The 7,666-nt window shown below is 36.1% G+C and overlaps 1 long non-coding RNA gene across 1 annotated transcript; it reads right to left on the reverse strand.

The window, feature by feature from the left end:
- Positions 1–5,654: 5,654 nt before the first annotated feature.
- On the reverse strand, positions 5,655–6,187 carry LOC108371563 (uncharacterized). Its single transcript, XR_001848766.1, has 2 exons — positions 5,913–6,187; positions 5,655–5,772 (listed from the first exon to the last, which is right to left on the reverse strand). It is a non-coding gene; the product is annotated as an uncharacterized LOC108371563 (long non-coding RNA).
- Between the last annotated feature and the right edge of the window lie 1,479 nt (positions 6,188–7,666).

Consider the following 7,666-nt stretch of genomic DNA (forward strand, 5'->3'; position numbering starts at 1 on the left):
CAATGCCCACTAGAATGTTAATCGCGAAATCTTACTTGCTACCAACGCTGTTGTACGGTTGCGAACTCTATGCTAAAAGCGATAGTCAATGCAATAAAAAACTCAACGTGCTTTACAATAACATCGCCAGGTATATATTTAGCCAAAAACTCGTAAGATAACTTCAATATCACCCGACGATATGCTGAAGCTCAAGTGCCTTACAATGCTTCAGAAAATTTTATTCTCAGAGGAGCATCCGCATCTCAAAAATCGACTTCAAATTACTCAATCGTCACGATTACAACAGTGTTGAGGACATAAGCCTCAATCTCTTAGAATTGTAAGCCCAGTTTAAATCCCTTTTGTTAATCTGCGTGCGGCTGGCAACTCTTTGTGTATACTATTGTGAATTAATTGATTTGTTTTAGTTGACATTGCAGTTGTATACATAAATAAATAGTTAGTTACTCTTTAATCATCAACGCCGCCGCACCGCATAGCTCGCTCTATTTCGAAGAAGCCACTCGGGCAATTTTTATTTCTCAAATACCGATATTGTATCGACATGAAATAATCTTAATAAATTATATGAACTCGTTTTTAATTTCAATTACAAGCCTCGGTGTTTTATTTATTAAATTCCTCAGGCGCACCCGGCGCTCCCCTTAACCTACTCAAAAACCTAAACATGGTCCTTCGTCGCTAAAACGGCGACCCGCGGCCTGGCGACAAACTCTCCCCCTCATAAGCGTACATACATATCGTCACTTGAAATGCAAAATAACCGATAGGCAGTGCGGCGGCAAACGCGTGTGCGAAAACAAAAGTCAACACGAAAAAACTCAGTGAAATTAAATAAAGTGTACATATAGACGAAACGTTAACGGAAAATTAAAAAAGCCAAATGCAGTGAAATGTAAAATAAAAAACTAATATACAGTACAAAAAAAAATAATAATTTTCAAATAAGAACCAGAAAAGTTTCTTTCTTTTTCCGGCGCTAGCAGCATACCTGCGCCAAACCCCCTCCCAAACAGATGCACAAATATATACACTTCATAAACAAAAGGCGCAGTGAAGGTGGCCGACAGCAACATCAACAATACCCGCAGCGGTCAGAGAAGCACCAACTTAACAACAGCGACGGCAGATTAAGGTATCAGCGGTACGGTTCCAGAGAAGGTAACTTACATACATATGTAGATATGTATACAGGTGGTACCCACATAAGCAAGTAAGTGCGCAAAATTTACTGCGTTCATATTTCCATATACTATACGTATGTTTGTGTATATAAATGCCATAGTGTTCCCCACGAGGTATAATTATAAAACTCAAACATATACTCATAATTCCCGCGCATTTTTGTACATATTTCCCCTCCTGAAAAAAAAACTATAAAAAATACACATGCGTAACTTACATTGCATATAAACACAAAGCCATCTCAAATTAACATAAGTCCCGAATTTCTTATGTGGCAATTTCCCCCTTGTATGGCGCTTTCACATATATAAATATATACATACATATGCCATCATATACTACGTTTATACGCTTGCATAAGTCACTTTAATTCATTTCGCCGCGATTCAAAACATATGTATAAACTGAATTTCAAATCGCTTTGAAAGAGCGAAGTGTTTTGGCTCACACTCCATTTCAAATCGGTAGTTTATTTCTCCAGACAGTTAGAAAGAGTGTATAAACACCGCTCTCACTCAAAGCGAATTGGAGATCAGCTGTTCCGCTCAACTTCCAAATAATATTTAAAAGCTGATTAATAATAATGGTTCTTTTTCTTTGCCACGATTTTATAATGCCGAATAAAACTAGATTTTTATCACTTTTCACTATGTTAACTTATAAAATGTCAAATGAAAACAGCTAATTTTGTTTGCTTTTGAAGACGGTTACTTTGATGCCGATATAAAGCCGTAAATATAAACACTAGAGCGAAATGTGTACGGTGTCATTGCGCTTTCAATTAAGTCGATTATTCTGTGCGTATAAACGTAGTAATAAACTCGGTAATTATCCAGTTGCGCTTGAAAAATATGTACACCTCCACTCAGGTACATATGTATGTATGTATGTATACATATACATTAAATACTTGCTCGTTTTGTCTTATTACCCGCTAGCCCAGTTACATAGCTAAGACATTGGATCTCATACTAAACTTATGTACATATGTACCTGCTTTGGGTTTTCATCAAAAATATTGCCCTTAGACGCGCTAAAGCAAGACAGCATCACAAGGAATAAATATATTAGGGTGCAACTAAAACACAACAAAAAATGAAGTACATACATATGTATGTATGTATGTATATACATATTCATGAACTTAATTAAATAGCAGAGTAAATTTAAGATTCACATATGCCAAAATTATCACCATTAATTTGACCATACCTTTGATCCACTTGATTTCACTGACTAAATAAAATACCAGCCACCCTTATAAAAGTAAAGTCACTTTTACACACATACGTACGTGCATAAATACGCGCTTCTTTAGCTCTATTTTTTCTCATTCGATAGCCGCATATATGTATTGAACGCTGTACATACTTCCCCAACTTGCTCATTATTGCACTGTACAAGCAAGGATAGCACAGTGTAATAAAAATATAAAATAGCACAGTGGGACAAAATAAATAAGCGCACGCATTAACATAAATAATAAACTTTGAGTTTTTTACCGTTCTCCACCCTTTCTATCTCACAATTATAATGGAAAGTCGCCCACAAACTGTATCCTTAAATACCCTCTATAAAGATTTTATGTTTGAATGCCATATATTAGATTTATTTTGCCAAAGATGGTCATCACGTTCAACAGGGAACCTCTCAGCGTCGTTGTTAAAGGTAAAATTAGACATTTTGGATAAAAATTGGGAAAGTATCATGGACTCCTTTAGACTTCTCCCGAACCCGCACTTAAATAATAATAATATCCCAACGGTTTTTACCCTCCATTCCCGCCCAGTTACTGAATCTAGTAACTCAGCAAAGCAAATGTATGAAAGAAGCTTCACTAAATATAGTAGTTGCAAAGCTGAGATGGTTGAAGCGTTGGACTTTCTCAATACGAACTCACTAACTCAGCAAATTTCGAATATTGCGCCCAACATAACACAAACTTCAGCCCCCAATGAAGATAAGTCAAATATACAGTCTACTACTCAGGTGTCTCCCCCTATAGACACAACTGGAAAATCTCCCACACCAAGTTCCACTCCAAAGAACAAAGACAGCATAGAATCCTCCAATGATTCCCTTAAATGCTCTAAAATAAAAATTAGTCCCACTCTATATCTACCCCAAAATTTATCAGAGGCGGTAGCCTCCGGCCCGGCAGGGGCTCTATCGCCAATGAAAACTCAGAATAGTCAGTTACTCGACGGAAGCACAAATTCAAATTTCAACCCCGCAGACGTTGAAGAATGCTTAAAGTTTGGGAAAACCGCGTCAGCTCCACGACGTAGGTCCCCAATGCCAACATTACTCTCTTACCCCAAATCATGGTTATATAACAAAGACTACTATCATCAGCACCAACCAAATTCTACGCCTGTCATCTATTTCGAGGGCGGTATAAGGCGAGGCGTTTATGAATCTGGCGAGATTTCTCGGTTGTCACCTCCTTCAACTGAATCAATCTCCTCTTCAGCAGTGCCAACCTGGCACAGTTCGGAGCCCGTTACGAACTCTCATGAATCTACTTCTGCTTCAAACCCGAAGACATTCGCCTTGCGATTCCCAGCAGTAAGCCCAGCGTCAACTTCGATGCAGCCCGACTCAGATGACACCTCGACGACCGTTTTGATTCCGTATATCGGTGGTCATTATCATCACCAACCACATTCGCCGGAAAAGTCATCGTCAACTGGTTACTTAAGGATCAGTCTCACTTTATACCCCGAACATCCCAAAGGTGAGGTCACATGCTCCACTCTAAAGGCACGCCAACAGCAGAATATTAATAGGAATATCTCAGTACCTAAAGACTTAATGAATCACTAGCGATTCATCCTGAATGAGCGGAAGCTAAACTCTACGATTGGCGGCCTTACTCCTTTGCCCGAAGCATATCCCACAACTAAACCTCGAACCTATCAGCGATTATATACGCCTTCTCCAAGCTCACTCATACTTTCACGCAATAACTCTCCCAAACGCATATTTCGTTCAATTCACTTCACTTATGCTTCCCAACTAATTCATTTTACGACTCTCTTTCACGGGCTAACTAAGATGTTTCGCAATTCCAGTCGTGGGTCAGACCGCTGGAAAACCAGACGTACCCACTATACGATGTTGCACCACTCCACCTCGCCGCATCTGAACGCCACCGCCGAGATGATTCACCCACTATCAGCCGTAGACGAACAGCGCTCCCCAACCGTATAACCAACCAACAGGACTTACTTTTCCTCGCACCGGTGCAGGCGGGCCGGCATGTTGAGGACATGAGCCTCAATCTCTTAGAATTGTAAGCCTAGTTTAAATCCCTTTTGTTAATCTGCGTGCGGCTGGCAACTCTTTGTGTATACTATTGTGAATTAATTGATTTGTTTTAGTTGACATTGCAGTTGTATACATAAATAAATAGTTAGTTACTCTTTAATCATCAACGCCGCCGCACCGCATAGCTCGCCCTATTTCGAAAAAGTCACTCGGGCAATTTTTATTTCTCAAATACCGATATTGTATCGACATGAAATAATCTTAATAAATTATATGAACTCGTTTTTAATTTCAATTACAAGCCTCGGTGTTTTATTTATTAAATTCCTCAGGCGCACCCGGAGCTCCCCTTAACCTACTCAAAAACCTAAACAAACAGCTTTTGCACCTGAAATTCAATTCTGTCATATCTGAGCGTCAGTTTTTTGTCTATACTGTTCGCCTATGGAACTAATTACCCCTTAAACTAAGGGCTATTTAGGATACATTGCACTTTATTATTATTATGTTATTACTTAGACACTATGCTGACTAACAAAGATTGTAACTATTTAGCTCGCGTCAGTCACCTCAACTCTAATTGCTGTATTACTGTATTTTTCTTTATTCTCTTTAATCTTACAGTTTATGAATAATTTTATAAGTTTTAGATGTTAAGTTCAAATTTTATATGTTATGTTTTATTGTAATATTGTCAGTATCTAACACTGAAATATAATTTTCATCTCTGATAATTTATCAAGAAAAGAGACTTTGATTTCTGTGTTAAAATCAAGGCGATACATACGTGGTATCGATTCAACAAATACAACAATTACTTGTATTTTGTTTTTGCTTTCAGCGGGCCATTGTCAAATTTCAGCTATTCTTCCCCGAATGAAAAAGGGCGACAGAAAATACAAACACTCTCACGTTTTCACTCACTCGCTAACGAAATACAAAATTTTGACAATCAAACGCTACTCACAGCTGATGAAACAACACCACCTTATATAAATTCGCCTTGGTTAGAATCCTAATTCTTAATAAATAAAAAAAATGTACAAATTTAAACATGAGGATTATATCAAGTTTACAGAATCGGGCTGTTATTTAGTGTGCCTTATCTAACACGTGTATGTATGCGCATATTGGTGTCTTTACCGAAAAATTAAGAAACTTTATAAACACTGAAATTAATAAACAGTAATTTTTTAGAATTATATTACTTATACCTTGTTTACACCGGCACATAAAGCGCTGTGACTCAGTTCGGTGTGATTCAAAACAGATGCATAAACAAAATTTCAATACGCGTTGAAATCGAAAAGTGTACTGACTCGAATTTGTTTTCAAATCGGTTTTTTATTTCTCACATCGGTGTATAAACGAATAATTCACTTAACGCGAATTCAAACTTGGATATTTTTTCCTTCTCCATCCCGTTTTTAATAGTATTTATTATTATAACAAACTTGAATTACTGTTCGCTTCTATTTCGGTCCACGGCGCAAATTTATTATTATATAGATATCGAATAAGACTAATGGAGTTTGTTTACCTTTCAATACGGTTTAATCGAGTGCGCTATAAAGACTGAGGAATAAACGCTAGAAATAAATATGTGTTGAATCAAATCGGTTTTTTGTTAATGCGGTTTTTTCTTAAGTATAAACAAGGTAATAGGTGTTCAGTGAAGAATCTAACGCCTTTTGAGCAAGGCTGGATTTGGAAATAAAATGAGATAGGCCTTTTCTTTTTTAAGGTTTTTTTTATTAATGTTTTAATTAAATTTTCCAGGCAAGTGTTATTTGGTCAGTTGCCTTACGTAATAGGGCCATAATAAACTTTGTGACAGAAATAATGTTCTCAACTTCAAAACAGGCTTTCGAGTTATTTGAAAAAAACGGTTCTTAATAAATAAATAAATAAATCGGTAAATTCAAAAACCAAATAAGTCACACAATTAGAATTGCACAGAAATAAATGAAAACTGTGTAGTTAATTTTAAATAAATGAATCGTATGATTTCAGAATGCCTTTTTGTAATTGAAATTTATTTGGTAGGTTGTAAACGATTTTGGTCGCATTTGGGAAAAAAATTGTTAGTGGCAACGCTGGTGACAACATCAATGCGCACACCACAAATTGGAGGAGAAGCTCGGCCAAACACTAACATATGGGTGTTTCCTGAAAAGTGTCAACCAAGACCAAAAAAAATAGAATTTTGCCTGGACAAAGTTTATAGATGCCAATCGATAACTACATGTTTTGTCTTTCATCCACCAAAATATTGAACTAATTGGTCCATTCCATTTCAAGATATTTGCGGCTTTCCAACTAAACTTTTAATTATTTTTTTTTTTCGGAAAAACCATACCTTCCAGAAATCCTTCATAATTGTAGCACGAAAATTTAGCACAGCCTTACAACAAAAACAACGTAAAAATATATTAGGAACGGTCCAAAGTTATATTACAAATTGTGCTTTTTTCAAGCGTTCCGACGCAAAATATACTTTACATGTAAAAAAAAGAGTCGTAACGTTTACTTCATTTGCCAAAATTTTAATATAAAAGCTGGTTTTGGTTACTCTTGCCAGTCGCATAAAATTTTTTCAGAAAGCTATAGGATTATCGATCGTATATTTTAGCAAACCCCATTTAAATGCAAGTATGAAACTGTGTACGAAAATTATGAAAAATGGGCAAACTTTCAGCAAAATTGCAAATTTTTTAACAAGAATCTCTTAAAAAAATTAGCTATGTATGTAGTTGTATAGTCCATTCAGTTTTAGTATAATAATGTGCAAATTTCAAATGTCTAAAAATTCGAGATGATTTTTGAGAATTGTTTATACATTTGAAATTTTCCCATTATTGTACCAAAACTGAATAGACTATAAAACTGCGTACCTGATTTTTTAGAAATTCGTATTAAAAAGTTTGCTTTTCAGATTTTTCATAATTTTCATACACAGCTTCATATTTGGATTTGCTAAAATATAAGCCATATTTCAATACAAAACAAAAGTAAAAAAAATTTAGCATGTAAAACAAGCCAATATTAAAAAAAAAAACCGTATACTCAATTTTGTGAGTAGCAGTAAATAGAGATAGTACATATCGACGCCTCCAAACCATTCTATGCTATGTCAGCTTAGACTTAGTAAGACTTAGCATAGTATGGTTTGGAGGCGTCGATATGTACGTCTGCTTGTACGAACGGT

Source organism: Rhagoletis zephyria, unplaced genomic scaffold, assembly GCF_001687245.7.
Source record: "Rhagoletis zephyria isolate East Lansing unplaced genomic scaffold, Rhagoletis_zephyria_1.1 Rzeph_scaffold_05072, whole genome shotgun sequence".
NCBI lineage: Eukaryota > Metazoa > Arthropoda > Insecta > Diptera > Tephritidae > Rhagoletis > Rhagoletis zephyria.